This window comes from Labrus bergylta, chromosome 6, assembly GCF_963930695.1.
Source record: "Labrus bergylta chromosome 6, fLabBer1.1, whole genome shotgun sequence".
NCBI classification, from domain to species: domain Eukaryota; kingdom Metazoa; phylum Chordata; class Actinopteri; order Labriformes; family Labridae; genus Labrus; species Labrus bergylta.
The window spans coordinates 8,619,442-8,627,470 of NC_089200.1; the positions used below are offsets into that span (position 1 = coordinate 8,619,442).

At 38.7% G+C, this 8,029-nt stretch overlaps 1 long non-coding RNA gene across 1 annotated transcript; it reads right to left on the bottom strand.

Annotated features, from left to right (window-relative positions):
- Positions 1 to 4,458: 4,458 nt before the first annotated feature.
- Positions 4,459 to 5,790, bottom strand: LOC136179392 (uncharacterized). Its single transcript, XR_010666518.1, has 2 exons — positions 5,522 to 5,790; positions 4,459 to 4,913 (listed from the first exon to the last, which is right to left on the bottom strand). It is a non-coding gene; the product is annotated as an uncharacterized lncRNA (long non-coding RNA).
- Positions 5,791 to 8,029: the final 2,239 nt, after the last annotated feature.

Sequence of the window (8,029 nt, forward strand, 5' to 3'; positions counted from 1 at the left end):
CCTATTTGGATTTTTGAGTCCATAAACAATACAGTGAAGAAGATTTGTATGTTGCTACTCTGTTTTGTTACTTTCTAAAGTTAAAATAGTTTACACAGTATACCCAGGGAGTGCCTGTAAAGCCCAGAGCGTAATCCTCATATACAGAGGCTATAGTACTCCATGGCATGCCCCACTTTCGCCTCCCAATGTTTCCTCTCTGTCTTTAGATCGATTGGAGGCTAAATTGCTGCCCACTCCTTAAGAATTAAAAAAAATATAATATCTTTAATGATATACATTTAATTAGATATGAATAGTGTAGATGGAAAATATCACATTTCAAAAATGTGTTTCACTTGTTTGGCCACCACAGTCCAAAAACTCCTTCTTTGCCACTGCTGCCTGGGGATCATGGAGAAACTTGGAGTAATACTGAAAACTTATGACCTTAAGGTTAATTTTGGAAATTCCTGTTATATGTGCATATAGTAACCAGGGTAGGTTAAGTTTAGGGAGTGATCGCGATTATTTGTTTCTGTAGCGGTTAAAGTTCATTTCAGATAGCTGGCAGGATTACAAGTTCCCTGCATGAAAATGTAAGAACCTCTGACCCCAAACTTCCCTTCTACATCCTGCAAACCAGAGGTAAAAAAAAAAAGAAATCACCCAAATGGATGCAGTCTCTAGGATTCTAGACTGCATGGCATTTACACATTTTATTTGTAGTTGTCATGAGCCAAAAAGACCGATTTTTTTCAAAAAAGTTTAAAATAAATGTGTAGAAAGTTGGAACTCACTCTTGAATATTTGTATCCAACCTGTTAATCTAAAAATGTGAGACGTACTGATGATAATTACATTAACTATTCTCCTGCAGGATCTTTAGAATCCACTGGGTTTAAACATTTGCTTTCTGCATCACCTCTGCTGCTGGTAGTTTCCAATGTCGACCATGTTTTTTACAATTTGGCAAATTTATATTATATTATATTATATTATATTATTCAATTCAGACATTAACCTCAGTGCTCCCAGTCATGCTGTGTAGTGCAAATACTGTACAATGCTCCTTTAAATTAAAGGTCTGGGGTCACAGATTAATTTCCATTTTGTTCATTTTTAAATGTTTAACTGGATTGCCTGTCAGTGAAGAAGCTTCCTTCCAGTGGAAACAAAATCCCTGCTGCAATAGTAATGATTGATAAAACCTCGAGAGGTTTCTCTGAATTGGATAGTCTTAATTTGGCAAGTTTCACTGATTGATAAAACTAGCACCAAAAAAAAATCCCATTTGATAAAGGACAATGCAGAAATAAAAATCAAAACATCTCACCGATCCTGTGAGAATTGGATAAACTGATTCAACACTTATGAATCCAAAACGTAGCTTACCTCCCTGGGATTACTCTGATACAACACGTTTGGTTAAATATTGAATTGTTGGAAGACAGAGAATACACTTTTGATGGCCTGCAGCCACATTTGTATGCATTACTTGTGAGTCGGAACCTGAACTCACTGTTGTCACTTCCATGATGGTTAAAAACTGTCTTTTATTTCCTCAATTACATCGATTGTTTGTCCTCGGCGCATCAGCGAAGAGGCCACAACAATTGATTAGGAAATTATGTGATTTAAACTTTGGCTTTTAGTTTCCTGCGATCCAATCAAAGATAGTCACACAACCCAACAATGTGGACAACGCACGCCCCAAATTGCTCAATTCAGAACTCTTTGGCGGCAGTAGCTCAGTCTGTAGGGACTTGGGTTAGGAACCAGAGGGTCACCAGTTCAAGTCCTGTTGCAGACCAAGTATGGAAGTTGGTCTGGTAGCTGGAGAGGTGCCTGAGCAAGGCACCAAACCCCCTCCCCACCACCAGCTCAGGAGCACCCACTGTGGGCCACTCTGTCACTCTGACATCTCTCCCTTAGTGCATGTCCATAGGATCCTGTTTGTGTGTGTATACTTTAGCCGATATGTGTGTGTTGCATCACTACAGAGTGTAAAAACTGAAATTTCCCCTTGCGGGGATCAATAAAAGTATAAGTAAATCTTATCTTCCTTGAATAAGTTCAAGCTGCATCATCAGAAACCTTTTTCCTGATGCCTTTTCATGGATGAATAGTACTAAAGGGAAATGAGGAAACCAGAGTCATCATATACATTCAACAATATGCAAATAACATCCTGCTTTAGATGCAGGTTTCTTTTATGACTCACCAGGATACATATATAACTGCCAGTTCACTACTTGCTGTGTCTTTTTTTTCTACATCCACAGGCACAGCTATGGCTATCACAGCCGATCGTGAGTCACTGTGTCCTTGTGATTTATCATGAAAGGCAGGTGATGACATTTGAAGTCCTCTGGAACTACTGAACGCGTGTAAAAACCAAGGGGCAACCTCCGGTCTCGAAAAATGAAGCCTATGCGGAAGTACAAAAAACTGCAGTTCCTCGAGGTTCCGCTTGAGGCTGGCTGCAGAAGCGCCGGAAGTGCCATAAGCCCACAGCCAAAAAAGCCCGTTTCTACCACAGGAATCAACATGTTTACAGCCTGGTTCAAAAAACGAGATGTATCTGAGAAGTTGACGGCCCCTTCTCCTCACACTGTGGGGGGGGTGAATTTTTTTATAACTCATCGGATTTTATTCTATTAAGGAAAACGACTATGCCCATATTTGGTTGTGTCAGATTTGATTGACAGCTCTGCGCGCTGCATCTGTCTGTCAGGTCAGCAGGTCAGGAGGCTAACAGCTTGATCCGTCTGATTTCTCCTCTTTCTTACTTCGTTTGGAGAGTTTGTTTAACACATATCTGACAACATACATGGCTTGCTGTGCGGTTAACAGACCATCCAACAAGTTGATGCTTCAGTTTTTTTCGGTAAGTGATATAGTAGTGTTATATTTACTGCTTACTCATGTGTTTATATTTACGGACCTAGCTTGTTTAGCGTTAGCTTGTAAACCAGTCGGCTAACTGTGTAGCTCATTATTTACATTATTTACGGTCAATGGTTTAGAAATGTTTGTTAAGATGTTGTTGTTGAAAATAGTGAGTTTGTGTGATGTTAGAAGCTAAAGGTTCATCTCGGTGGTTAACCACAGACTGTAAATATGGTTATCTGACGTTATGATGAATGTTATACTCCACCTAAATGTCGACATTAAAAAACAAACTTTGTGTAGTAATTATCCGTCAGTAACATAAACTGAACTGAACCTAATGTGCTGTGTAGGTTATAGAGGATGACATTAACGTTACATGGTTGATGTAGTGTCTGAAGATTTGAGCAAACTATTAACAAATAAAAAAAACTTCACTTTGTAAGAGCATCTGTAACCATTAAGAACTATATTAATAACCATATTAATTTTCACTGAACTCATACACAGAATATAGATGTAGAAATATAAATAACATGTGGAATGAAAATAAGATATAAAGCACATAGATATAAAGTATAAGAAATAGTTTGAAGAATACAGCCATGTACTGAGCTCATGTTAATAATAAATGAGTTACTGTATGTTCTGTACTGAAGCACAGAGAGTTGGGACCTGTTAATGATTTAAATAATTCAGATTATATTTGTTTCATGTTAAGATGAAGTACTATCCACAATAAACTGCTTAATTTTTCCTCACAAAATCTGAGACAATTTGATGTGGAATATCATTGTGTGAGTGTGAGAGCTGAAAACAGCACGATTACAATAATGTTTATCTTCTTAACTTTAAATAGATGTTGATTACCTGAATACTGTACCTTTGTTGTCTGGGTAGTACACTGTTGAATTTATAAATGTACTCTTACACACAGATGAATACAGAAAAATAGATGAGAACAAAAAAATGATTTAATGAATAACTGATATTTTCTCTCTTTCTTTGTCACCCTGAAGACCCCTCACTAAAAGTCCATGTTCTCCTGGATCCATGTCACATGCTCAAGCTTCTTCTGAATGACTTTTCAACAGTTGAAGTTCTGCTGAGAGAAGATGGCCAGCAGATAAGACAGCAGTACATCAAGGAGCTCCACAAGCTTCAGGAGGAGGAGGGTTTGCACCTTGGAAGACTGTATTCATGCTGTTCAAATAAAACTAGATCTCCTCCAAACAACTTGCAATCAAACTATTTTCTTCCCATTTTAAAACCCTTTGTCCAGTTTAGATGGGAGAAGTTGATATTATGTGATATTGATCTGGGAAGACTACATTTCTAAATCATTTTTAACTGTGTTTTTATTCACCAGTTATTGATCTTATTTACTCTCCACGTATCTTGATTTAAGAATGGGGCTGTGTTTAAGGGCATATTTTTGCAATGACTCTGTTCCATCCCACTTTCAGAAATGAACTACATTAGTATTTATCAAAAGAATAAGAAGTTGTGTAAAAGTAGACTTCCTTCCCTAAGCTATTGAGTTGAGCATTAATCTGAAATGTATACTCATAAGTAGACATAAAGGAGTGCATTTATATAGAAATATTTATTTAATCAGAAAAACAACATTAAAAAAAGTCTGTTTTTACAGCAGAGATTAACATGTTTACAGCTTGGTACAAAACAAACAAATAGGTGTGATTAGCTCATGTCTCGATGGACACACACTGTACGGGGGGGGGGGAATGTTTTGATGAAGGATAAGAGTTATTCACAATAAGGCGTGTAGCTGACCAGCTTGACAGGTGGGCGCGGTGTAACGGTTTGTCAAAAGGCTTAAAACCCGTCTCAGCTCTCAGCCTGTGGGTGACATCACTCAGGCCATCCGGGGGAGACCTCCCTCACAGCGAGCTGTTGAAGAGAAGCAACCGAAGTCCACCCCAGAAGAACCAACAAATGCAGATGTTGTTGAAGCTCAGGTTTCTTCCTCTGTCTCTGCAGCTCTCTGGGCACCTCGACGGACAAGTCACCAATAATCCACACTGTGTCTATAGGAGAAATACAAAGGTGTTCAATTAATGCCTCAGACAAGACGAAATGTACAGTTAACTACATGTGACAGCTCAGGCTGTTTTTTTGTTATGAGCCACATCTGCAGGAATAATATTGAACAAGGTAGCTGCAGCTCATCATAATAGATGCCAGTCTTAAATACTATTTTTTCTAATACTTAAAGTTTTTGGTGTGAAGCTGACACTGTCCACAGACTCCATGACTTCACGGGGTTCTATAGAAAACAAATGTCTTATAATAAATACTAAATAATTATTTTTCAATTGTCATGTTCACCTCATCGCTGTTGACATCAGTAAATATAAAACACAGACATTCCTCTTTTTGTCAGAACAGTAACATGAACTGTATGCTTTGTAATATTGATTTCTTCTGGATGTCTCATATTTACAGTCTATGGATAAAACTTTGTTAATGTATTTCTCTGCTAACACTGACAAAGTCTAACTTCTCTAACAAATAACTCATAAACATAATTGTATATTTAAAAAAGTGTAGTTTTAAGACTTTAATTAAATATTTGGGTTGAATATAATTCGTTTTAACTGTGTTGTATAAAAGTTAAATGTTAACTTACTGTTTGTAGAGTTTTCTCAGGACGAGCAGGAATAGTTGATGATAGCAGCCTAGCTGTTAGCTATGCTGTCAAGTGGACTGCTAACGTCGAGCTGAATGGGCGGAGCTAAGTCCCGCCGGTCCCGCCTTACTGCTGTCGCTAGGTTGATCCGAAGTTAGGTTGAGACTGCAAATCCAATATGGATGCGGCCGTCGATTGGACTCATTTTCTGCCTATGTCACAGACGGGTCAGGGTTCGTCCAGTAATATTTACAGTCTATGGTAAAAACCCAGTGACCTGAACAAGGATCGGAGCCACTATGCTCACACTGTTAAAGATCCGTAAGGCCTCCTCCTGAATGAGCTCATTCTCACAGATAAAGTCCTGCATGTAGGGCTAATGTGCAGGACTTGTCAGCCATGTTACACTATCTCTGTGCTGCATAATGATGTGCGAGCATCTCGTGGCGCTCTGCCGGCTCTTTGTACCGCAGAATGGAGACTCGCCCAACGCGAAGGAAAGTAATAAATTACCCTGGCAAGATTTGAGTTCTGCATAAGTCAGGAGGAGCCACCACAGGGGAAACAGATTGTAGATTGTTTTGTGTGCAAGGGAGGGAATGGGGGAGGTTGGTTGTGGCGTTTAGATTAATGCATCCGCCCGCTTTACAAAATGCGTTTGAATCTGCAAGTGCAATGTAAGCTATAAAGTAAATGAGAGATGCATTATTTGCAATACTGTATGTGCGGCTCTGGGATTAAGCCTTGATTTGCCTATTTTGGCGGCAGGTGGTAATGTAACTTGGGCGTGGGGTGTTCAGATAGAACGAGGCGAGCTCTTTGACATCCATTCAGATGTGGCACACGCAGGCAGCTGTTTATGATGAATTTCATTACCATGAGCGCTGGTGGAGGAAGCGCCTTGTGGCTCCAACCAGCTGCAGAAACATAAGGAACTCCCATTTGAAAGGGAGACAAAGTAAATAAATGAAACAGGGACTGAATGCAATGTAACATAAAACATGCAACAGAAACGCTGAGTCGAATATATTACATTCAATTTTAAAAAAAATCTTACTTTCACTTTAGTAATATGATGTGAAACTAAAGAAAAAATAGTTCAGACTGAAATGTATTGAAACTCACATCACGCTCGCCATTTGCATAGCAAGGATCAGTCAATACTAAACCCTAAATATTAAGTATCAATCAATATTAATCAACTTGGAGCTCATTGCTCTAATTTACTGAAAATTGGTGAATGTATCTGACATTTAGACTGTTGATCTTTACGTAGCCTTTTCCATGAGGAAAATCAAATCTAACAGATATTTATTGATGGTAAATGCTCAACTCAAACGTAGCTTCATGGCTTTGAAGCTCAACAGGAAATGAATTGAGACTTGTGTGTTTGTCCACAACCTTTCATTGTTTTAAGAGGTTTAATTGTGCTTTTAAAAAACTTTTTTTTAGGAGTTGTGCAAACTTCTGAAATACTTAACATCTAGTCCTACAAATGTCTTTAAAGGTATGCAACATTCTGGATATGAATATTGCAAAAATCATAATAGACTTCGGCGTAAGGACTTCCTTAAAAAAGTCCCTCTGGGTTTGTTGTTCTGAGCTCTGTGTTCACACTGACATGACAACACTTCCCACAGCTTGTTTATGTTTCACCTAAAGGCTTAAACATGTTTCTTATATATATATATATATATATATATATATATATTTCTTTTTTTCACGTTACCATTCCTCTCTAGCTGTTAGCCCTGCCACCATGTAAGGGAACAGATGGTGTCATGCTGTGTCCAGGGGTATTACAATGAAGTGTCGTCACAAGAATGAGCGAAGAGAACCAACAGATCTTTTCCAAACTAGAGAAAATCATTTCCATGGCCGAAAAAGATAAAAAACATAGAACAACAGAGTCAGCATTGAAATGCATATCACCACTTGAGATTGATCAAAGAATCTTGTTTTCAGATGTTTCTTAGCACTTGTCTGTTGCTATCCGCCTCACAGAGACTTCCTGATGAAGCGGGTGGGTTGATGAAGAGAGCGTCTCGTCTAAAACTTTACTCTTAAAAGTACATGGTAAGCCTTCAAAGCGATTTTTGTTTCATCCGTATTGTGTCATGACCGGCTCAAAGGCCATGGCAAACAAAGGGAGAGACACCAAATTCACACTTTATTAACTGTTTTCATTACAAACATGTGAATGAAATTGCAAAAGAGATGAAGTGTGGATGTCAGTAGAGTCAGTAGTGTATGTGAGTGGGTGTGTGAGAAGTGTAATGCGCTTAAATGTGCAAATTAACCAAACAAGGCGCATGCAGGAAGTTTCTGGGATCAGAATGGGGTGAGGCTTTAATAATGACTGTGAGCATCGGGCCCAGGTGCTCCCAGTCAGACTTATTTGGCCGCCACGCCTACCAATTACACAAACCTGCAACACAAAAAGAGAGAAGAAACAATAACAGGCCAGAGGGCCGTCACAATTTTCTATATATTGAACAATGTGCTTTG